The 25,727-nt window shown below is 42.7% G+C and overlaps 1 non-coding gene across 1 annotated transcript; it reads right to left on the bottom strand.

Moving 5' to 3' along the window:
- Positions 1–19,658: 19,658 nt before the first annotated feature.
- On the bottom strand, positions 19,659–19,796 carry LOC114809685. The gene has a single exon (XR_003757462.1). It is a non-coding gene; the product is annotated as a small nucleolar RNA SNORA7 (small nucleolar RNA).
- Positions 19,797–25,727: the final 5,931 nt, after the last annotated feature.

The following is a 25,727-nucleotide window of genomic DNA, read 5'->3' on the forward strand; positions in this document are numbered from 1 at the left end:
AGCAGTGCTCTACCTACATTTCCTCACTCCTCAAAATTCTTCAATAGTTATTCACTCTTCTCTTTAATCAAGAAACCCCTGACATTGACTTTAAGGCATTCCACCAACTCGCTATCTTTAGTATGTCTCTTTCAATCAGTCAGTCTATCAATCATATTTATTGAGGATTTACTAAATGCAGAGCAATGTACTAAGTGGTTGGGAGAGCACGATACAACAGAATTAGCAGAAACATTCCCTGCTCATAACGAGCTTCTAGTCCCTCCTGCCACTGACCTCTTGCATCTGTATGTTTGTCTTTCCTTTTTCGAATTCAACAGATGATAGTGCTCAAATTTTCAAAGCCCATCCTAAATCACATCTCCTCCACAAGTATTCCTGAATAATTTCTAATCCCCCTGCCTTTTTAATTTAATTTTTTTAATTTAAATAAAAATGGTACTTGTTAAGCACCTACTTTGTGTCAAGGACTGTACTTGTGCTGGTATAGATACGAGGTCATCAGATGGGACACAGTTTCTGTTCCATACGGGGCTCCCAGTCTAAGGAGGAAGGAGTAGGATTTAAGCCCCATTTTACAGATGAAGTAATTGAGAGACACAGACATTATGGAGAGACAACTGAGTGACACAGACGTAATTGAGAGACACAGACATTAAGTGTCACACCCAAGGTCACACAGTAGACAATTGGCAGAGGTCGATTAGAACCCAGTCCTCCGAGTCCCAGGCTTGTGCTCGTTTCACTAGACCATGCTGCTCCCCTTACTTTTATCCTCCCTACTCCCTCTTCACACTTAATAATAATAATTATGGTATTTGTTAAGTGCTTACTATGTGCCAAGCACTCTTCTAAGTGCTGGGGTAAATACAAAGTAATCAGATTGTCCCCCGTGGGACTTAGTCTCAATCCCCATTTTACAGATGAGGTAACTGAAGCACAGAGAAGTGACTTGCCCAAGGTCACACAACAGACAAGTGGTGAAACCAGGATTAATGTTGGTATTTGTATTTGTTAAGCGCTTACTATGTGCCGAGCACTGTTCTAAGCGCTGGGGTAGACACAGGGGAATCAGGTTGTCCCACGTGGGGCTCACAGTCTTAATCCCCATTTTACAGATGAGGTAACTGAGGCACCGAGAAGTTAAGTGACTTGCCCAAAGTCACACAGCTGACATGTGGCCGAGCAGGGATTTGAACCCATGACCTCTGACTCCAAAGCCCGTGCTCTTTCCACTGAGCCACGCTGCTTCTCTAGATTAGATTAGAACCCATGACCTCTGATTCCCAAGCCTGTGCTCATGCCACTAGGCCATGCTGCTCATAACACTTAATAATATTAATAATAGTGGTGGTATTTGTTAAGCGCTTACTTGCCGGTTTCACCTCTACAATATCGCCAAGATCCGCCCTTTCCTCTCCACCCAAACGGCTACCTTACTGTTACAGGTTCTCGTTATATCCTGGCTAGACTACTGTGTCAGCCTTCTCTCTGACCTCCCTTCCTCCTCTCTCGCCCCGCTCCAGTCTATTCTTCACTCCGCTGCCCGGCACATCTTCCTGCAGAAACGATCTGGGCATGTCACTCCCCTTCTTAAACACGTCCAGTGGTTGCCTATCGACCTCCGCTCCAAACAAAAACTCCTCACTCTAGGCTTCAAGTCTCTCCATCACCTTGCCCCTTCCTACCTCTCCTCCCTTCTCTCTTTCTACCGCCCACCCCGCACGCTCCGCTCCTCTGCCGCCCACCTCCTCACCGTCCCTCGGTCTCGCCTATCCCGCCGTCGAACCCCGGGCCACGTCCTCCCGCGGTCCTGGAACGCCCTCCCTCCTCACCTCCGCCAAACTGATTCTCTTTCCCTCTTCAAAACCCTACTTAAAACTCACCTCCTCCAAGAGGCCTTCCCAGACTGAGCTCCTCTTCTCCCTCTACTCCCTCTGCCACCCCCCCTTTACCTCTCCGCAGCTAAACCCTCTTTTTCCCCTTTTCCCTCTGCTCCTCCACCTCTCCCTTCCCATCCCCACAGCACTGTACTCGTCCACTCAACTGTATATGTTTTCATTACCCTATTTATTTTGTTAATGAATTGTACATCGCCTTGATTCTATTTAGTTGCCATTGTTTTTACGAGATGGTCTTCCCCTCGACTCTATTTATTGCCATTGTTCTTGTCTGTCCATCTCCCCCGATTAGACTGTAAGGCCGTCAAATGGCAGGGACTGTCTCTATCTGTTGCCGACTTGTTCATCCCAAGTGCTTAGTACAGTGCTCTGCACATAGTAAGCGCTCAATAAATACTATTGAATGAATGAATGAATACTATGTGCCAAGCACTGTTCTAAGCACTGCGGTGGATACAAGATCAGCAGGCTGTCCCACGTGGAGCTTATAGTCTTAATCCCCATTTTCCAGATGAGGGAATTTAGGCACAGAGAAGTTAAGTGACTTGCCCAAGGTCACACAGCAGACAAGTGGCAGAGCCATGGATTAGAACCCATGACCCACTTCTATGTTATCTAAGACTTTAAATATTCACAGTCTGCTGGACCGATTCTGTATCTTTCTTACAGACCTTGTTTCATAGTACTAATTTATGAACATACCTCAATTTCCTTCTCCCTCCTTTCTATAATTTATTTTAGCATCAGTCTCCCTTACTAAATCATAAGCTTCCTGAAGGCAGGGATTATGTCCAATTATTACTTTTTTTTTAATGGCATTTGATAAGTGCTTATGTGGTGGGCACTGTATTGCATTCCCCAGAGGGGCTCTGCCTGCAGTGGTGTTCAATAAATGCTATCGATTAATTGTTTTCAAGGTGAAGAATCCATTAATATTAAAGCTGGCTAGAATCCAATGAAGAAAATAAAATAAAAGCTTTCTGGTGAGTAAAAGTGGAAGAGGAATTAAAAGAGTTTTTATATAGCATCGATCTCATTAAGGGTAACATCTTAGTTTGTGTTGATTGTTCATGAACAAAATAGCTGAAGAAAAAATTTCATAGACGTCAAGGTTGCAATCATCTTGAATGAATCAGTATAGAAAATTATTTCTTTGAAGCATTTGCTTAGAACTTGTGACGAAAACAAACCCAAGGAAAGGAATTATATTTCATCCTAGCACCCTTAGGCCACATGCCATTTGTGGAATAAATGGCTAATGTCGCTTATTAATGGACTCTGTTCTCCAAGAGGTCTGGAAATGAGCAATCTCTGGGAGCAGAAGAAGGTGGAGCCCCTGGTGTGTCTCTCTTCTAAATTAATTAATTCATTCAATTGTATTTATTGAGTGCTTACTGTGTGCAGAGCATTCTACTAACCACTTGGAAAGTACAATTACAATAAAACAAAACAAAATCCCCTGTTCCCCTTGGTCAATCACCTCAGTGGGCTCTTGCCTACACCTGTCTTGAGAAGAAGTGGTCAGCAATTTTAATTTTTTTAGCCATATTTCTCCCTTAACACGTTTTGGGAGACCTGGGAAGTTCTGCCCCCAGAAGTAGTTAGGGAGCACAGCATACAGAATCAATCAATGGAATTTACTATGATCAGCCTCCTTTCTGACCTTCCAGCATCCTGCCTTTCCCCACTTCAATCCACACTTCACTCTGCTGTCCAGATTATCTTTCTACAGAAGCATTATGGCCATGTCATCCCCCTCCTCAAAAATCTCCAGTGGTTGCCTATCTACTTTCATATCAAACAAAAACTCCTCACTATTGGCTTCAAAACTCTCCCTCAGCTTGCCCCCTCCTACCACACCTCCCTTCTCCTTTTACATCCCAGCCCACACACTCTGTTCCTCTGGTGCTAACCTTCTCACCGTGTCTCCATCTCTCCTGTCTCGCCGCGGACCCTGGCCCTCGTCCTTCCTCTGGCCTGGAATGCCCTCCCTCCTCAAATCTGCCAATCAATTACTCTCCCACCCTTCAAAGCCCTACTGAAGGCACACCTCCTCCAGGAGACCTTCCCAGACTAAGCCCCACTTTTCCTCATCTCCTTGTCACCCTGATTTGCCCTATTTGCTCTTCGCCCCTCTCCCCGCCCCACAGCACTTATATGTATATGTATATATATATTTCTATTTATTTATATTGATGCTTGGTTACTTGTACTCATGTCTGTCTCCCTCCCTCTAGACTGTGAGACTATTGTGGGTAGGGAATGTCTCTCTTTATTTGCTATATTGAACTTTCCAAGCACTTAGTACAGTAAGTGCTTAATAAATATGATTGAATGCATGCATGCATGAATGAATTTCCTGAGTGCTTATTGTGTGCTGGGAACTAAGTAGGAGAGTGCAGTACAATAGAGTTGGTAGAAATGCTCCCTGTCCTCTAAGGCCTTACAGTCTAGCAGAAGTATAGGCCAACTGTGCACCCTCCCACCCCAAGGTAACAATCAATCAATCAGTCAAGAAGCAAGATACATGGTCCCCACCCTTAAGGAGCTCACAGTCTTCTGTCCTCAAGGAGGCAGCCAAAATTTCTTTACCAAGGAGTGCGATCAGGAGTAAAACCAAGGATTTAACAGGAAGAAACTCATTCGAGGATGAACTAGTGGAATAAATAATTGAATTTAAAAATCAAAGTATACATTTGCCCATAAGCAGAAATAAAAATAAATTAGATTTATTTTTATATTAGAATTAGAATAAAAATGCATGCATGTTAAGGGTACCTGATGGGTTGATATGATTAGGATATTCTGAATTGTCTGGGAAAGGTTTATCCCTGCTGGGATCATGCTTCCGAGATAAATTGTAGGTGTCGAACAGAAACATGGTTTGGGCAAGTGTTGCCAGGGATTCATTTAATAATTCATTAGTAATTCATATTTATTAAGCACTTACTGTGTGTACTAAGCTCTTGGGAAAGTGCAACACTACAATATACAGTGACATTCCCTGCCCACAGTGAGTTTAGAGTCTTGGGATGGGGATGAAGGGGGAGGGTTACTTCTCAGAGAGGAATGGATATTCTCTGCCCAGTCTAAATCACCACAAACTTGCGCTGACTAGCTAAGCACAAGATCACTTTAGATGAGAATTACCCTACTCCTCCTGAAAAAAACTCCCACAGTTATATGCTTTTCTTATTTCAGGGTCCAAATGTTCCTTTGGAAATTGGTTCAAAAAGGACAAGTGATATCCTTGACCTGTTCCTAACGCAGTAATGCTAGCTTAGGAAAGTAACAGCCTTTGTATTTCTGGGTTTTTTTTTTTTTCATTTGAAATAAGAAATTTAAAATGGATTTACTCTAGAGGTTTTTTTCTATTTAATGAAATTGTGTGTATTTGTGTGTTGGTGTGTGTGTGTGGGGGGGAGTTAGGGGGAAAGAAGTGTAGCAGCTGCCAGTGCCACTGATTGGCTAAAAATCCCTGGGAGGAGCCTAAGAGGGAGAAGTGAAGCAGAGAAATGCAACATTCCAATATTTCCAGGGATTGCACCAAGTCTTGGTTCATTTAATTGTAGTTGGTACTGCTGCTTCACCACACCCTAAGGTGGATTTCTCACTGCTCATCCCTTTGCAGACACATTTCCTGACTCTTGTGGAACCTGTGCTGGGAAATCCAGCCAGTCAGAGGCAATAGGGGAAATGATCTTCAGAGACACATATGCCCACACAAACACACACTCACACGAGAAGATAATCTCTCCTGTCACTGTTGTTCCTCTCTAAGAATATGTAATAATAGTAATAATGGTATTTGTTAAGTGCTTACTATGTGCAGAGCACTGTTCTAAGCGCTGGGGTAGATACAGGGTAATCAGGTTGTCCCACGTGAGGCTCACAGTTAATCCCCATTTTACAGATGAGGTAACTGAGGCACAGAGAAGTTAAGTGACTTGCCCACAGTCACACAGCTGACAAGTGGCAGAGCCAGGAGTCGAACCCATGACCCCTGACTCCGAAGCCCAGGCTCTTTCCACTGAGCCACGCTGCTTCCTATGCAGCATGTGCGTGTGTGTGTGTGAGAATGTGTGAATATCATTCTTTGTGAATGTGGCTTGTGTGCTTGTGGAGATGTCTGAATGTGAGGTTGTGTCTGGATGTGGCGTGCCTTTGTTTCCTTCTATCTCATCCTATCACCGTCTCCCTTCATCTGTGCTTTACCATATAACTGTATAGGTTTTCTCACACCTGTGTGAAACACAGCTCTTCTGCTAGATTTTCCAGGAATAAACCGTTAAATAACCACTATGATTAAGCATTCATATAGTGCTTCTCCATATTTTTGAAGTTTTTACAATCATGAATTGGACAAAAAACATTGTCCAAGAGCAATAACCTGATTTTAGGCTGCTTATTTTATTGGAATGTTTTTTATCCTGTGTTTAGAGGACAATTTATTTTTAACCTATGGATGTGAGGCTGGTAGTTTTTATTCCACTAAAAGCAGAGGGGTCTTGAGTAGGGGCTGAGGGACTTCAGGGTGTGGGAGAGTGGAGACTAAATGGAGGTATCGATTCCACGATCAGGGAGCCACTCCTAGGTTGGTCATCATCCGAGACCTAGAGGACCACAGATCAAAAAATCCACAAATATCTGAAATCCATAACTCCAGTCACCCGACTTATCATGCAGTGGAGTCACTGATCCTGCTGCTCACCTGGTTTGCCCCGGTTACTGGGAATTGATTGCATTCTTGGAAACCACATCCTAGAAGCTGACAGTGGTTCTGGAAGGATGAATAATGGGAGAAGGGGATGGTAGTGCTCACTTTTTTGACATTAGGAATATTTAAATTAGCATTTTTCAGTGATTCTATAAGTACAGACTTCTTTTTAATACTTATGGAAGGGCCCTCACAAAACTATGATTCATGACAGGAATGCAGCTTGGAACTTTTGCTATGTAAGCAGCTGCAGATACTTCAAATACCACTGTACATGTGATCCAGGAGCTGGCTATAAATTTGACCCTAAAAATAAAGTAACAAGTGACTGAACAGCAATAGGAATTAATCACTGCAGTGCGTGAATGGAATGTGCAAGGCCTTACCTCAAAATCTTTTTATAAAGTGATAGATATAATTAAAACCAAAAAGAAATGCCCAAAGATTCTATTTTTGCCCACACTTGCTGTGATTCCCATAAAAGTTTTTTTAGATGCTTAGATATGGAAAGCAACAACCTTATTTGCATGTCATTGGATGTGAACTTGAATTATTACATCATTAGAGAATTTACCACCCCCAGGAATTTAAATTGGGTTCAATCCAAATTGTGCCCTTAAATTTTTGGTAGGTTAAAAGCATAATTGAGCTCATGAGAGGAGCTGAAGCAAGCCTTCCTCTTCCATTCTCAGTAACCAATGAGCTCCAATAGTCACACAACAATCTGGATGGCTGTTAAACAGTCTGCACTTAGGGCTAGCCAATTAATCAAATACATCTCAATATAGATATATAGTTATCATGATAAAGACTGTTGGCAGGGGGGCATTTCTATGTGTGTGTGTGGCTGAAAGGCCAATGTGAGACACACAATCCTGGCCATATTGTGCATACAAAAAGGGCTATTCACTGTTGTGTTGTCATACTTAAATGTTTCCATTGTCTGGCACTAATTTCTTTTTAGCCTCCTTGTCTCTCTTTTCTTATGAAACCTTTACTTGAAGAAAGCCGCTCCTTGCTTGGTGGTAATGGATCATGCTGGTCTATTCTTATTCATTCATCTATCCATTTAATCACATTTTTTGAGCGCTTACTGTACACAGAGCACTGTCCTCAGCAATTAAATCTCAGTTTTCAGATGACATGCAGCATTCTCTGAGGCTTCACTTTACCGTGTCCTTAAAATGTTTCCTCTGCCCTTTTTGTTATTGTTTTTCCAGTTTCAGCTCTCCATACAGCAGATGTTTGGGAATCCTGTTGTTGCTCATTCTCCTCACCTGTCCCAACCAGCATAGTTATATTGAAGTGAACCTGGCTTTGATGCTAAAAGTTTGTTTCAGAGCATCATTTTTCATGAAAGACTAAGATAAACATTTTGGACAAACAGTTCATTGATGCCCTAAAGTGATGACCCTCTGAAATCCTATTTTGACAGCACCTTTAGTTTTTTGGGTTTTTGAGTTTGTTTTTTTTTGGTAAAATAGCATCTACTACTTTAATTTTCAAAACTGAAGTAGACTACTAAAATTGCATCTAGGAAAACTAACTTTTGTGGATGGGAAATGTGTCTAACAATTCTATTACGTTGTACTTTTCTAAGGGCTTAGTATAGTAATCAAGTAATTGCTTGATTACTGGTGACTCTGAGAAATGAATAGAGGATATGTTGGAATCCCTACAGATATTAAAAAATATAGTGACTTTAATTTTTTTGTGAACTTGGGTTTTTTTTTGTGTGTGTATTCCAATTCTATTCAGAGCTTAGTAAACACACTAAGTAAGGATCATTTGGTGTCATGTTTGTCCTGTCTTTCTGTGAATTAAGCTTGAAACCACCTATTTCAAGTCTTATTTCTGAGCCTTAATCATTTGCTTCCATTCAATGATTGCACACGACTTCACAAAGCCACTTTATGGGGAATTGAGTGACAGCATTTGGAAAGACCATCAAGAGCCCTTTTTTCAGATTTGCTGATTTGGATCTACTACAGAGTAGTAATGAGCAAAAGTAACTACTTCCCAATGGTAGCATGACCCTAAGAGAAAGACAATGAGGTCTAAGATCACTTTTTGCTAGGCAAATGTCTACCTGCCCATACTATCACCATCCACAAAGGTGGTCTGTTCAGCGAGACCAGCACCTCACTCAATTCTCCCAAAACGCAGGAGTAACGTCCTCGTTGTACTCCACAGTAAAGACATATTGTATTACCATGCATATGTTTTGACCAATGTCATCCTCATGTGAGGAAGCATTTCCCTGATACAGGGAGATTGTAACTTCCCCAAGGTCATACAGCAGACCAGTGGTGAAGATGGTTCTAGTTCCATCTTCACCACTGGTCTGCTGTATGACCTTGGGGAAGTTACAATCTCCCTGGGCCTCGATTTTCTCATCTGAATAATGGGGATAAATTAGATTGTGAGTTGAATGTGGGACAGGGGCTGTGACTGATCTCACAACTTGGGTCTATCCCAGTGCGTAATATGCAGTAAGAGCTTAATAAAGGTGAAAATTATTTTCATTATAAAATAACTATAGAGACACATGCTGCTGGAAAAATGATCCCTAATGTTCTATATGCATTCTATTCAAAATATATAGTGAAAGATGTTGTTAGAGAAGCAGTGTGGCTCAGTGGAAAGAGCACAGGCTTGGGAATCAGAGGTCATGGGTTCGAATCCCACCTCTGCCACTTGTCAGCTGTGTGACTGTGGGCAAGTCACTTAACTTCTCTGTGTCTGTTACCTCCTCTGTAAAATGGGCATTTAGATTGTGAGGCTCACATGGGACAACCTGATGACCCTGTATCTACCCCAGTGCTTAGAACAGTGCTCTGCACATAGTAAGCGCTTAACAAATGCCAACATTATTATTAGGAAGAATTGACTGAACCCATAGAGAGGGTTTTATAAATCGGGCTGCTGAAAGTTGGAAGTTGAGGACAAGTCATACTACTACTGCTTACTTAATCTGTAGGAGAATACACGACTTTGGATTCCAGTGATCTCAATTTAGAAAATTTCAGGAGAAATATATTTCATCATTTTTTACAGCATCCCAGAGACAGGATATAAAAAAAGTCCAGAACGATTTTTAAAGGTTGTAAGTGGGAGAGAGGGATGAGCTAGATTAGGAGGAGGGTTAAGGTTGCAGGGGTGGTATTTGAAGGGCATTCAACTATGTGGAGGGAATTCAGGGGAGGAGTGGAAGCCCTGACAGACTTCTTGCTCCTTCAGCTATTCTCAACCTCTTCTCACACCCTGATTCTCCTGAACCCTGGAAAGGACTCTGACCACAAAGGAAGCAGAGGCAGCTTTGTTTGTACTGTCATGGCTCGGAGACAGGAAGGAGAGGTGGAGGGCTTCTGGCCATTAGCTAAGCTGTCAGCAAGAGAGGAACCGTTAAAGGCATCCCAGCAGCTTCTTCCTCTATCTTTCTGTTGTTAATAATAATAATAATAATTATAATGGTATTTCTTAAATGCTTACTATGTGTCGAGCACTATCCTAAGTACTGGGGTAGATATAATCATGTTGGATACAGTCACTGTCCCACATGAGGCTCGCAGTCTTAATCCCCACTTTATACTTGAGGTAACTGAGGCACAGAGAAATGAAGTGACTTACCCTAGGTCACAGAACAAACAAGTGGCAGAGCAGGAATTAGAACCCAGGCCCTACTGACTCCCAGCCCCGTGCCCTATACAGTTGTAGGGCAGAGAGGAAATGGGCAGAGCGACTGAGATGAGGGACACAGAACTATGGCAGGAACCTTCAGGTAAAGGAAGCAGCATGGTCTAGTGGAAAGAGAGGACCTGCGTTCTAATCCCGACTCTGTTACTTGTCTGCTGTGTGACCTTGGGCAAGTTATTTCACTTCTCTGTGCCTCACTTATCTTCGCTGCAAAATGGGGATCAAATTCTCCTCCCTCTGATTTAGATAGTGAGCCTCATGTTGGTCAGGGACTGTGTCCACCTGGATTTTCTTGTGAGTACCTAGGCACTTTGTATAGTCCCTGGAACGTAGTAAGTTCTTAATAAGTATCATTAAAAAAACCAAGCAGTCAATCAGTGGTGTTTATTGAGTACTTACTGTGAGTTGGACATGGTATTAAGTGTTTGGGAGAGAACACTACAATAAAGTTGATAGACACAATTCCTTCCATCAAAGAATTTACACTTTATTGGAGGATATAGATATTAAAATACATTTTAGATAGGAGAAGTGGCAGAGTATAAGGGTACCTACATGAGTGCTATGGGGCTGGAGATGGGTTGAATATTAAACTGCTTAGGGAATATAGACCCAACCAAATGCCTACGCAGTGCAAATGGGAGAGAGAAAAGGGTGGGGAAATAGGAGGTTAATCAGGGAAGGCTTCCAGAGGAAATACAGTTTTAGTAGGAATTCAAAGATAGGGAGAGTAATGATCTGTCGTATATGAAAGTAGAGGAATCCCACACACGAAGGAGGATATGAGCCAGGGGTTGAGCTCAGGGTGGCAGCAGATGAAAGCAGTGAGAGCCAGAGACTGGGGGGAAAGGCAGAGACCACAAAGCGGTGGCATAGGGGATGGTGGCCAAGTGGCTGCTGAGCAGCTGTCAAGAATTGATACCTCCTAGTCATGGGGCCAATGGCAGGGGCTGCAGCTTCCCAGGATTCCTTCTTTGGATATAAAACCATTCCCTTTCCTACCCCAGCTCTTGGTTTTGGGTCTTAGCCTGTTTTGCATCTCCACTGAGATCTCCCAGCCTCATAAGGAGCTAAAAAGAACCAAGGGTCATCAAATATGGGCCAAATAGTTACAAGCTGGACTGTTTCACTCTCAGTCAGCATTCAAGTGGAACACTGACTCAAGGCAGACCTGTTGTCTGGGTCCACCTTTACCCTTTGGCTAGCTCAGAGATCCAGTCCTCCCATGGGCTAAATCCCCTTGCTTCCATTTTGGCTTCACTGCTGCCTAAACTTCCAGTTGCTTCATTTTTATATAGCACTTTGATTTTTCCAAGCACATCCCCAGTCCGTCCTCTCCACTCCTGTGCTTGAGCTGCAGAGCTCTGTTGGCAGAAATCGAGACATCTCTCTGACCTTGTCCACCTCAACTTCATTCTTACCTGCTTCAATTTAACCCTTTCCTCTGTCTGGCCACAATACTTCTCCTTCCTAATTCACTCCCATTCCAATACCCATAGCCCTCACCAGCTGTTTCAGACATTTACTCCCTACTCAAACCTCCTGTCCTCTTGCCTCCATCATCTCTTTCCCCTAATCACCAGACCACATAATTCACCCACTAAATTAAAACTATTAGGTGTGATCTTTCTAAAATCTCCCTTGCTCTTTTCCAATTCCCCCCACCCCCGCCACCCTCTTTGACTCTCTCTACAATATCGCCAAGATCCGCCCTTTCCTCTCCACCCAAACGGCTACCTTACTATTACGGGCTCTCGTTATATCCCGGCTAGACTACTGTGTCAGCCTTCTCTCTGACCTCCCTTCCTCCTCTCTCGCCCCGCTCCGGTCTATTCTTCACTCCGCTGCCCGGCTCATCTTCCTGCAGAAACAATCTGGGCATGTCACTCCCCTTCTTAAACAACTCCAGTGGTTGCCTATCGACCTCCGCTCCAAACAAAAACTCCTCACTCTAGGCTTCAAGGCTCTCCATCACCTTGCCCCTTCCTACCTCTCCTCCCTTCTCTCTTTCTACCGCCCACCCCGCACGCTCCGCTCCTCTGCCGCCCACCTCCTCACCGTCCCTCGGTCTCGCCTATCCCGCCGTCGACCCCTGGGTCACGTCCTCCCGCGGTCCTGGAACGCCCTCCCTCCTCACCTCCGCCAAACTGATTCTCTTTCCCTCTTCAAAACCCTACTTAAAAATCACCTCCTCCAAGAGGCGTTCCCAGACTGAGCTCCTCTTCCCCCTCTACTCCCTCTGCCATCCCCCCTTTACCTCTCCACAGCTAAAGCCTCATTTTCCCCTTTTCCCTCTGCTCCTCCACCTCTCCCTTCCCATCCCCACAGCACTGTACTCGTCCGCTCAACTGTATATATTTTCGTTACCCTATTTATTTTGTTAATGAATTGTACATCGCCTTGATTCTATTTAGTTGCCATTGTTTTTACGAGATGTTCTTCCCCTTGACGCTGTTTAGTGCCATTGTTCTTGTCTGTCCGTCTCCCCCGATTAGACTGTAAGCCCGTCAAACGGCAGGGACTGTCTCTATCTGTTGCCGACTTGTTCATCCCAAGTGCTTAGTACAGTGCTCTGCACATAGTAAGCGCTCAATAAATACTATTGAATGAATGAATGAATATTCCCTGAAGTACCTCAAAGAGACCTCTTGCCTCCTCTCTAACTCTACCTCCTAGACCTGCGCTTAATAATAATTGTGGTATTTGTTAAGTGCTTACTTTATGCCAGACACTGTACTAAGTGCAGGGGTAGATAAAAGCAAATGGGGTTGATCTCTTTCCCTTCATACCTTATTAAAACATTTCTCCTTTTCCTTTTTCTCTCCTTGACTGCCATCTTCAACTATTCACTATCCAATGGCTCCTTTCCCGCTGCTTCCAAACATTCTTACGTAACCACTATCCTAAAAAAACAACAAAACCCTTTACCACATAACTCCTTCCAGTTATCAGCCTATTTCCCTCCTATTATTTCTCTCCAGGCCTCTTGAAAGAGTTGTTTACATCCACTGTCTTCACTTCCTCTTTTCCACTTCTCTTCTTGATCCTCTCCAATCTGCCTTCCGTCCCCTTTGCTCCATGGAATTCCCTTCACTCCATGGAAACGGCTCTCTCCGAGGTAATCAATGCCTTTTTCTCGCCAAATCTGATGGCCTCCACTCTATCCTAATCCTCCTAGACCTCTCAGCTACCTCCAACATTGTAGATCAACCCTTTCCCTTGAAACTTTATCCAAGCTTGGCTTCACTGTCACTGTCCTCTCTTGCTTCTCCTCCTTTCAAACCACTTAACAGACTCTTTTGCAGGCTCCTCCTCTGATTCCCCTCTTCCGACAGGGAGGGTCTCTCAAGTCTCAGTTCTAGGTCCCCTGCTATTCTCCAACTACACCCACTCCCTTGGAAAATTCATTCCCTTTCATAGCTTCACATACCAATCCTATGCAGATGGCACCAAAATCTACATCTCTAGCCCTGACCTCTCTCCTTCTGTGCAGTCTCTTTACACTTCAAACTTAACATCTCCAAAACAGAACTCCTATCTATCCACTCCAACCCCGTACTCCCCATGTCTTTTCCATCACTGTAGAAAATACCACTCTCCTCCCTGTTTCACAAGTCTGTAATCATGGCGTTATCCTCAGCTCATCTCTTTCATTTAACCCACATATTCTTTCTGCCACCAAATCTTGTCAGTTCTAACTTCACCACATTGCTAAAACCCTCCCTCTCCTCGCCATCTAAACTGATCCAAACATCTATCCTATTTTGCCTTGATTACTGCATCTTCTTTCTCACTGGCCTCCCTGCCTCCTGTGCATACTTCACTCTAATGCGTGGATCATTTTTCTAAAAAAATGCTCAGTCAATATCCGTCAATCATTGAGAATCTCCAGTGGTTACCCATCCATCTTTGTATCAAACAAAAACTCCTTGGTAATTTGCTTTAAACCGATCAGCTCACCCCCTTTTGCCTTACCTCACTAATCTTCCTACTACAGCTCACCTGTATCCTGATCTCATCTATCTCACCCTTGACACCTTTCCCATGTCCTTCCCCTAGCCTGGAACTCCCACCCCCTCAATAGATGCCAGACCACCACTCTTCAAAGCATTAATAAGATCACATCTCCTCCAAGAGAACTTCCCCGAAAAAGCCCTCTTTTCCCCAGCTCCCTCTCCTTTCTGCGTCTATTCACTCAAATGCTTAGAAGGGTGTAAACAAACTTGTAAGTGCCAGAGTTGGCAGAAAGGATATGACTCAGGGTGCAGGGAAATGAGTTGGGGAAGGTTTATTGGAGGAGGTGGGATTTTAGAAGGGATTTGAATGTGGGGAAAGCTGTGGTCTGTCTGATGTGGGGAGAGAGTTCCAAGATGAGTTAACAGTGTGAGTAAGGGGAGGTGAGAGAGTTGAGAGCCAGGTACAGCTAGAAGTTTGACTTAGGAGGAATAGAGACAGCCAGTTGGGGAATAATAGGTCAAAAAGGCTGATCAAGGATAGGCAGATAGAGGAAAGCCTTGAAGCGGATTGTGATAACTTTCTGTTTGATGAGGAGATTCCCAGGGAGTCAGTGGAATAATAATTATAATAATATAATGTTGATGGTATTTGTTAAGCATTTACTATGTACCAGATACTGTACTAAGCCCTGGGGTGGATACAGGTTAATTGAGTTGGACACAGTCCTGTCCCATGTGGGGCTCACAGTCTTCATCTGCATTTTCCAGATGAGGTAATTGAGGCACAGAGAAGTAAATTGACTTGCCCAAGGTTGCACAGAAGACAAGTGGCAGAGCAGGGATTAGAATCTGGTCTTTCTGTCTCCCAGGCCCATGCTCTTTCCACTAGGCCATGCTGTTTCAAGGTTTTGTCTTGCACACACACACGGAGAAACATTCACAGGCACACAGCCTCCGCAGTCCCTACGTAGACAGAGAGTTTGTGTAAATGCTTAAGTAGCATGTCCTTCCATGTTTGTGGCTCTCAGCAGCCATGCCCATCAGGTCCAGGGGCTTTTCTGTCTGTCATGGCTCTGACTGCCGCAGTGACTTTATTCATATTAATGTCTTTTACACATACTAAGTGACAAGTGGTGGAGCTGGGATTAGAACCTATGACCTTCTGACTCCCAGGCCCGTGTTCCATCTACTATACCATGTTGTTCCCAAGCTTCTTCCCTGATGCTTCAAAACATGAAAGGTTTTGAGGAGAGGAGAGAGGCAGGCAGTGTGACTACTTGAGGAAGATGTCCATGCAGAGGCATGACATGGTTAGTTAGATCGGCAGGGCCTAAGGTCTGGGCTGGTTGTCAAAGGGTGGCTAGCTAGGAGCTGAGAGAGAGGCTAACAGAGGCTGGGGAGGAGGAAAGGAAGGATGGAGCTGGGTGTTGAGAGGGGAAGTCTGGTTCCTCAAGCAAGTCTCTCTGTAGAGTCTACAAGATCACTGGAAGTAACGAGAGACAGTGTGGTTTAGTGGCTAGAGCCCAGGCTGGGAGTCAGAGAATCTGGGTTCTAATCCTGGCTTTGCCAGTTGTCTGCTGTGTGACCTTAGACAAATGACTCACTTCCCTGGTCCTCAGTTACCTCATCTGAAAAATGGGGATTAAGACTGTGAGTTCCATGTGGGACATGGGCTGTGTCCAACCTGACTAGCTTGTAACTACTCCAGGGTTTAGTACAGTGCCCAGCACAGAGTAAGCGCTTAACAAATGCCATTTAAAAAAAAAAGTCAGGGAAAGACTCCACAAAGGAGGGATGCTTGGGTGAAAACCCTGCCCATACTCAGGACAAAAAGCTGGCCCTTGTCTGGCCCTTGTCTCTGGGGATGGGAAATGTGGCTCAGTGGAAAGAGCCTGGGCTTGGGAGTCAGATGTCATGGGTTCTAATCCCACCTCTGCCACATCAGATGTGTGACCTTGGGCAAGTCACTTAATGTCTCTGTACCTCAGTTACCTCATCTGTAAAATGAGGATTAAGAGTGTGAGCCCCACGTGAGACAACCTGATTACCTTCTAACACCCTCCCCTCCCCCAGTGCTTAGAACAGTGCTTGGCACATAGTAAGCACTTAATAAATGCCATCATTATTATTATGGGCCATTATTTGTGGTGGCAGAGCCTGTTTCTGACTCCAAATCCCAAAATTCCTGCCTGGGCAGCATTTGATTACCTGGTAAATGGTGAATTGTTTTGCAGCTCTGTGATTATAGTATATTCCTTTTAAGATAGTATATTTCTTTTAATAATACTCTGAGAAGTAATGTAGCCTAGTAAAAGAATGGGTCTGGGAAATAAGAGGACTTGAGTTCTAATTCCAGCAACATTGTTTCCCTGCTGTGTGACCCTGAGTCACTTAGCTTTTCTGTGGCTCAGTTTCATAATATGTAAAATGGGGATAAGATACCAGTTCTCCCTTCCCTTTAAGGGAAAGGAACTATATCTGACTTGGCTATCTTGTATCTAACTCAGTGCTGGACACATACAAAACACTTAACAAACATCACAATGCTTTATTACAATAATATATATTCATTATTATATACCACAATATATTACACACTATTATTAAATAACACATAATATACAATCAGTATATAATATAAACAAATTGAGATTCTATATTATATTATTATTTATTATATTATAATAGATAATTATGTGTATTAAGTGTTTAGTTTAATAATAATAATGATAATGAAAGTAATGAAAATGTCCAATTTCTGGCTCACTTTTACTGTGCTTAGGAGTTTCTGTACTTAAAATTTTCCTTAAAACATAATACCTGGAGTAAATGAGCATTTTAAATGATCAGTTTCAAGACAAATATTCTCATTTCTAGCAAACTGTACATATATCTATACTACGGTCCTTTCTTCAAAAAAGACACCGCTGATGTTGAAATACATCCATGAGAGAGAGTGTGTGTTTCTATGTATGTGTGTGTTAAAAAAGGCATGTGTGAGACCCACAACCAAGGCCACACGGTGCATTCAGAAAGTCTGTTCCTTATCATGTTCTGGTTCATGTTTGCAGCCACTGGTGCTCTTTATCTTTTTCTTCCTTGCCTCTCATCCTTCATGAAGATTTGCTTGAAAGGAGCCACTCCTTGAAGTTTCTATGAACAACATAAACAGTTTCTTTCTAAAAATCAAATTCTTATAAAATTCAGGTTAATAAGTAACTGATAGAACAAAGAAATCAATCCTTCAAAGCCGAGTGTTCCAACATTAAAAAGTCCTTTAAGAGTGTCTGAACTCATTTTGACCTTTTATATTCACTTAAACCCACCATTAAGGATCCAGTAGGAGACATTTGTTTAAATTCACTTTAAGAAAACTTTAACCCTCTGAATGCTTGTACTGAGCAACACAGGATTCCAAAGTGAGGGTTGAGTGAGGATCCAGACAGAGGCGTTTGTTAAAATTCAGTTTAATCAGTGATATTTATTGAGTGTTTACTACATACAGAGAACTATAGTAAATGGATTTCATTCTATTTTGAATCCTGTGTTCCGGAAGCCCTTGAGGGGCTGCACTGAAGATGTTTCTGGGTCTGGAGAACAGTTTTCCGTAAGTGTTTACTTTATGTTTTACTCAGGGTCAGATTAAGATTCCTCTGGTGCTGGATAGAGGAAGTGCAGATGCCCCATTAGGCCAAAGTTGTCTTCCCTTCCCTTCTCTTACTTCCCCTTCCTCTTCCTGTCTTTCTCCCCTTCCCCTTTCCCTTCTCCTTCCCATCTCCCTTCCCCTTTCCTTTCTTTTATCTTTCCCCTTTTCCTTTCCCCTTCCCTTCTCCTTCCCTTTCCAACAATTTCCCCTTCTTCTTCCATTCCCTTCCACTTCCCCTCCCTGTTGTCCCACATCTTAAGTCAATCAATTATAGTTTGTGAGTGTTTACTGTTTGCAGAGCTCTGTACAATGCGCTTGGGAGAGTACGATATAACCGAGTTGGTTATAACCAAGTTGGTAGTCACATTCCCTGCCCACATCGAGCTTAGACACTGAACTCCATATTGAACAGAGATGATATCCAACTTGATTACTTTGTATCTAGCCCAGCACCTAGTACAATATTTGACATGTAGTAAGTGTTTAACAAATACCACAGTTGTTATTCTGCACATGAGTTGAAGTGGACTAGTATTAGGGGGAGTATTTCTTAACATTAGGTTTTTTCAAGAGTACAGTACTCATGCTATAAGGAAATGGTTTCATTTGTTAGAAAATAAAATTATTAATCCCATACAGAAATCAGATCCATCAGACAAATGCAATTGGGCAGCATGGTATTTTTTGTATCTGGTACTTGTTAATCACTTATTATGTGCCAAGCACTGCTCTAAGTGCTGGGGTAGATACAAGGCCTTCCGGTTGTTTCACATGGGGCACACAGTCTTAATCCCCATTTTACAGATGAGGTAACTGAGGCACAGAGAAGTTAAGTGGCTTGCACAAAGCAGACAAGTGGCAGAGCCGGGATTAGAACCCACATCCTCTGAGCCCCAAGCCCGAGCTCTTTCCACAAAGTCATGCTGCTTCTCAAACAATAATCAGTAATTAGTAATTGATCAGTAATTAATCAGTTTTATTTACCAAGCACCTACATTGTGCAGAGCATTATTTAAAGTGCTTATGAGAGTGCCCTCAAGGCTGGACACTCCTACTGTATAGATGGGAGGAAGAAGAGAATGAATTAGTAAATAAGTTAATGGTTAGCTTCCTGTGGGAATTAATATGTACAAAAGTACTGCAGGTGCCATGAATGCATTGTACTCCATATCTGCCAGGCCACAACTCTCAGGTCACATGTCCTTCAAAAGGTCTTCCCCAATTAAGTCCTCTTTTCCGCCTCCCAAATGCCTCTCCCTTCAGTGTTGTCTATACCCTTAAGCACTCAATATTCACCCTACTCTCAGCCTCACAGCACTTATGGGGAGATCTGTAATTTATTTATTTATGTTAATGTCTTTCCCCCCTCTAGATTTTAAGTTTATCATAAGCAGGGAACGTATCTATTAACTCTGTTTCATTGTACTCTCCCAAATGCTTCACACATTGTTCTGCATACAGTGCTTAATAAATATCATCGATTGATCGAACCCTCAGCCCCACTGCACTTATGTGGTTGTTATCTTATGCTGTCGAGTAGTTTCCAACCCATAGTGAAGCCATGGACACATCTCTCCCAGAAGGCTCCACTTCCATCTGCAATCGTTCCGATAGTGGATACATAGAATTTTCTTGGTAAAAACCATGAAGTGGTTAACCATTGCCTCCTTTTATGCAGTCAACTTGAGTCTCCGCTCTCGACTCTCTCCCACACCGCTGCTGCCCAGCACGGGTGAGTTTTGACTTGTAGCAGATTGCCTTCCACTCACTAGCCACTGTCCAAGCTAGGAATGGTATGGATATGCCTCTGCTTGACTCTCCCTCCCATAGTCAAGACTGGTCGAGTACTGGAAACTCTCCAGGTGCAACGCTGAGAGGTAGGATTGATGTACAGATCCATAATTTATTTATTTACGTTAATGTCTTTCATTCTCTCTAGACTGTAAGCTCGTTGTGAGTAGGGAACTTGTCTGCCAACTCTGTTGTATTGTACTCTCCCAAGTGCTTCATTCAGTGCTCTGTACACAATAAGGGCTCAATAAATATCATTGATTGATCAATTGATAGTGAGAAAAATATAAATAAGGGAAGGTCTTTTGAAGGTGTCTGGATTTTAGCAGAGCTTTGAAGATGTCTAACCCAATTTGCTTATATCCACCCCGGAGTTTAGTAGTGCCTGGCACATAGTAAGCACTTAACATATAGCATTATTATTATTATGGGGAGAATTGCGATATGGTGGAATTGAAGCGGGGAAGGACTTCCAGGCAAGAGGAAGACCGTGAACAAGCTTATAGAAATGGAACAGATTTAAGTGAGAAAGTTATCCTAGGGAGGAACTAAGAGTATGAGCTGGGGGTACTGGGAGAAGCGCTGATGAGCAAGAGGGAGTGCCTGACAGCTAATGACTAGGTGTTTCTGCATAATGCAGAGAGGAATGGGGTAACATTGAAGGTTTCTGAAGAGTGGGGTGACAGGGTGCAGGATGACATTTTAGTAAAATGATTCAGACAGTAATAATAATGGTAATTATGATATTCGTTAAGTGTTAACTATGTGTCAAGCACCGTTCTATGTGCTGAGGTAGATACAATTGGACACAGTTCCTGTCCTACATGGAGCTCACAACCTAAATTGAGAAGCAGCGTGGCAGAGTGCAATGAGCCTGAGCTTGAGAGTCAGAGGTCATGGGTTCTAATTCTGGCTTCACCACTTGTCAGCTGTGTGACTTTGGGCAAGTCACTTAACTTCTCTGTTCTTGTTACCTCATCTGGAAAATAGGGATGAAGACTGTGAGCCCCACATGGGACAACCTGATCACCTTGTATCCACCCTATCGCATAGAACAGTGCTCTGCACATAGTAAGTGCTTAACAAATGCCATCATCATTATTATTATTGAATTGAAGGGCAGGGGCGGTGATTGAATCCCCATTTGGCAGAAGAGGGAACTGAGGCAAGGAGAAGCTAAATGACAAGGTCACGCAGAAGACTAGTGGCAGAAAAGAATTAGAACTCAGGTCCTCTGACTCCCAGGCCTGTGTTGTATCCACTATGACAGACTGCTTCTCAGTAGCGAGGCTAATGGACCGGAGGGGAGAAGTGGTAGGGGAAAAATGATGAATTCCTAAGCAATCAAAATCAATTTAATTGGGACTTGCAACAGGTAAAAATCAATTACATGAGTAGCATCTGTGCCAACCTGGATGTGGGCAGCATTCTGATCGAGTATGACGGTTATCTCTAAAAGAAATAATACTGAAGAAATGTGTGTCAAGGAGAAAATAAACTTAGAAAGATGGAATCCTGAAAATGTCACTTATTGGAATATCTGAAAAGAAAATATTTAAGCAATCAGGTCCTAACTTGTTGCAGAATTCTGGCTCACAAGAAGCTTTACACAGTACATGAAGTGATTGCAAGATGTTTATTGAAAATGCCACTTGAGCCAGAAGAAATGTTTAGTTTTATGATCTCTGGAAATATCTTTCTTTGCTAAAAGATAATGATACTCTAAATCTAATGAAGTATAGACCAATAACATATTTGCCTGCCATCCATAAACTAATGACATCCATTTTGGCAAAGAAGATGGACTTGCACTCTAAGAGAAATGCACTTAATAACACAAGTGCAGAACATAAAAGATGTCACAAATTACCACAGGGACAAAAAGAACAGATCATTATAGCCTCTGGGAGAGTTAATCAGACTATTAAAAAGCAACAGGACCTGAGTGTATTTTAAATAGATTTCAAAAAGCCTCTGACTCAATTCCCCACAAGAGCTTTGCCTAGGTACTTGAAACAACAGATTGAGACTTCTGTGCCATAGTCATTTCTGGAACATCTGGGGAGGGGCTATTATTACTGAAGCAATTATCCCCCATATCAGTGCTCAGGACAGTGACACAGGGCCCTCACAATCAACTTTCTCCACTGGTGAACAGTGATAGACATTTAAGGCCCCTAGTCATATAGGGATTTTTTTTCTTTTTATGATATTTGTTAAGTGCTTACTACATGTCAGGTACTGTACTAAGCACTGGGGCAGATACAACCTAATCGGGTTGGACACAGTCCGTGTCCCACATGAGGTTCCCAGTCTTCATCTCCATAGTACAGATGAGGTAACTGAGTCACGGAGCAGAGAAGTGTCTTATCCAAGGTCACAAAGCAGATGAGTGGTGGAGCTGGGAATAGAACCCAGGTCCTGCTGACTCCCCGGCCCTTGCTTTTTCCACTAGACCATGCCGCTACTCATGGAGAGCTATTTGTTACCTAATTTGAGTAACGAATTGATCAATGGTATTTACTGGGTACTTACTGTGTGCAGGGCATAGTACTAACCCCTTAGAAGAACACAGTACAACAGAGTTGGTAGAAACGTTCCCTGCCCATAGTGTGTTTACAATGTAGAGGGGGAGATAACCATTACTATAAATTAACAAATTGTAATTGTGGTATTTGTTAAGCACTTACTCTGTGCCAACCATTTTGCTAAGCTCTAGGGTAGATATAATGCGATCAGATCAAACACAATCCCCATCTTACATGGAGCTCCCAATCTTGGGGAGAACAGGTATTTAATTTCAATTTCACAAATGAGGAAACTGAGGCACAGCATGGTCTGAGAACCCAGGTCATCTGACTCCCAGCCTTATGCTCTGTCCTCTAGGCCATGCTGTTTCTTCTATGAATTGGAAGCACCACCTTGAGGAGCCCAGAGATTCCATCTACAGCAATTTAATGGGCTAAAGATTCATAAGATCAAATCTTTGTTCATTTCTCAATTTGCGATGAGAAAAGGGTTTTCCTCATTACATTTTGAAGCAGATGCTGTTTAGTTGTGCAGCCTCAATACAGTGCTGTGATAATTTTTTTAAATCCTCAGCAAATGGTAATGATGAGTCACATCCAGCTGTAATGTCTACAGGCAATCTTAAATTGAGAGAGGAAAAATGGTTTTATTATTAGTAATAATCTTAATCACTCTTGCTCCACTCTAGTCTCCTGAGAAAGGAGAACATCCATCTTCATGAGTAAGGCTGATATTCTTATTTTTTGAGTGTTTACTGTGTGCATAGCATGGTCTTAAGCACTTGGGACAGTACAACAGACACATTCCCTCCCACAGCATTCTTGCAATCTAGAAGGGGAGACAGATACTAATATAAATAAATAAAATTACAGTTATGTGGATAAGTATTGTGGGGCTAGGAGGAGGTATGAATGGAGTAAGTCTAGGCAGCACAGAAGGGAGTAGGAGAAGATAAAAGGAGTGCTTAGTCAGGGAAGACCTCATGGAGGAGATGTGTCCTTTGAAGGGAGAGAGAGTAATTGTCTATCTGAGATGAAGAGGGAGAACATTCCTGACCAGAGGCAGAACATGGGCGAGAGGCTGGCATGTATAAGTGAGGGTCTAATGCACAGATTCCATCCTCCAGGGAGGAGGTATGTGTGTAGTTTATGAGCAGTGTGTGTAGCCTAGAGGAAGAAACACAGATGTGACTTCTCATTTCAGCTCCCCTACTTGCCTGGTATATAATCTTGGTCAAGTCACTCAATTTCTCTGTACTTCAGTTTCCTCATCTGTCAAATGAGGAGTAATCAATTAGTGGTATTTATTGAGCGATGCCTGTTCAGTCAGTCGTATTTATTAAGCACTTACTGTGTGCAGAACACTGTACTAAGCACTCGGGAGAGTATCACATAACAATGTAACAGACACATTACTTGCCCACAGAGAGCTTACAGTCTATAGGATTCTCCTGCTGACTTAGACTGTAAGTTCCATTTGGGGCAGGGACTCTGTCCTGATTATCTTATAGAGTGTTTGGTGCAGAGTTAGTGGTTAGCAGATACAATTCTCTTCCTCTAGCCACAATGCCATATCACTCTTTTTGTTTTTATTTTTTACATACAACGTTGTCCTCGTCATTAATTTTGTCTTTGTAATTTCATCTCATATTTCTTATGTATATGTAGCCTGTTTCCTCTCTGCCCTTTTTCTTAGATTACGAGTCCCTTAGGAGTTTTGGGATTGAGTCTAATTTTCATCGATGTATTTTTTCCCAGTGTGTAGTACAATGCTTCCCACAGGTTAGGGACTTAATAAATGCTATTACTGCTACTCTCCCTAAGTCAATTGGTGATATTTATTACTGTGTGCAGAGTAAGTGCTTAGGAGAGTATGGTACAACAGAGATGGTAGACATGATCCCAGACATTAAAATAAATGAACAGATGTGGGAAGTGTCAGAGCATAATAATAACAGTGACGTGCTATTTGTTAAGCACTTACTGTTTGTGTCAGACACTGTGCTAAGTGCTGGGGTGGATACAAGTAAATCGAGTTGGACACAGTCCCTGTCCCATGTGGGGCTCCCAGTCTTCATTCCCATATGACAGATGAGGTAAATGAGGCCCAGAGAAGTAAAATGATTTGCCCAAGGGCATACAGCAGATAAATGGCAGAGTCAGAATTAGAATCCAAGTCCATCTAATAATAATAATAATTATGATATATGTTAAACACTTACTATGTGCCATGTACTGTTCTAAGTAGTGGGGTAGATACAAGATAATCAAGTTGTCCCATGTGGGACTCATGGTCTTACATATGAAGTAACTGAGGCACAGAGAAGCTAAGTGCCCAAGGTCACACAGCAGACAAGTGTCAGAGCCAGGATTAGAACCCACATCCTCTGACTCCCAAGCCTGTGTTCTCGCCATTGGGCCATGCTGCTTCTGACTCCCAGGCCTGTGCTCTATCCACTAGGCCATTGTGAGGCTGTGAGTAGGGTGAGTTTTAAATTGTTTAAGTGGTACAGGGACAAGGGCATCGGCGATGCAGAGGGGAGAGTAAAGAGGGTGGGGAATGAGAGCTTAGTCAGGGAAGGCCTCTTGGAGGAGATGTTATATTACTAGGATTTTGATGGTGAAGAGACTGGTGGTCTGTCAGCTGTGAAGTGGGAGAGAGTTCCAGGCCAGAGAGAGGATGTGGGCAAATTGTCGGTGGCAAGACAGATGAGATTGTGGTAGAGTGAGAAGTTTGGCGTTACTAGTCACTACTCTCCATCCTGTGAAATATCCATTCAGAGGCTATTTAAGCAGGAATGGCAACAGCTGTTGGGGAGGGAAAGGGACAATGTTCCCTTTTACTTTTCTCCTCACTGTCTCTGGCCAACCACTACTCAAAAAGGAATTTTTTGGGTTGCCCATGCTAACTTTGGTTTATACAGAGTGACATATTTGAGAAGTTCCACAGTCCTGGAGTCATAATCGCGAGGAGTCTATGCCAAGCTGATTGAGAAAAGCTTTAAAAATAGATTTGATGAGAAAGAGGACTCAATGTGGGGTTACTAAATACAATGAAATTAACTCTGAGCTGAGTTGGAAAACAATCGGCAGCTGCCCGACTCAAAGCCATTGATAATAAGAAGACTAGTGTTGAAAGTACATAGCTATTTACCTCTTCAAAGCCCTTTGTGAACATTATCTTATTAATCATCATAATTGCTTGGGGAAAGGTAAACATGATCAGTTATCTTACTTAGATCATATTTTCCAGGCACTTTTTTTCCTTGCTATTGTTTGACTATGTTGTATTCCGGTGAATCATTTTCATTTGAGTTGATAAATGGATTGAGCATTGTGGGCCAGCTAGATGGTGAGATTTGTTTAAAGTCAGTAAATTGCTCTAGATTTATTTTCAAAGTATTACATCGTGTTATTTTGGAGACACATCTTTGTTAGGTTAGTACAACCATCCCCTGGACAGAGCTGTGTGGAGATCCAGGGTCCAGGTTT

Source organism: Ornithorhynchus anatinus, chromosome 2 (genome assembly GCF_004115215.2).
Source record: "Ornithorhynchus anatinus isolate Pmale09 chromosome 2, mOrnAna1.pri.v4, whole genome shotgun sequence".
NCBI classification, from domain to species: Eukaryota; Metazoa; Chordata; class Mammalia; order Monotremata; family Ornithorhynchidae; genus Ornithorhynchus; species Ornithorhynchus anatinus.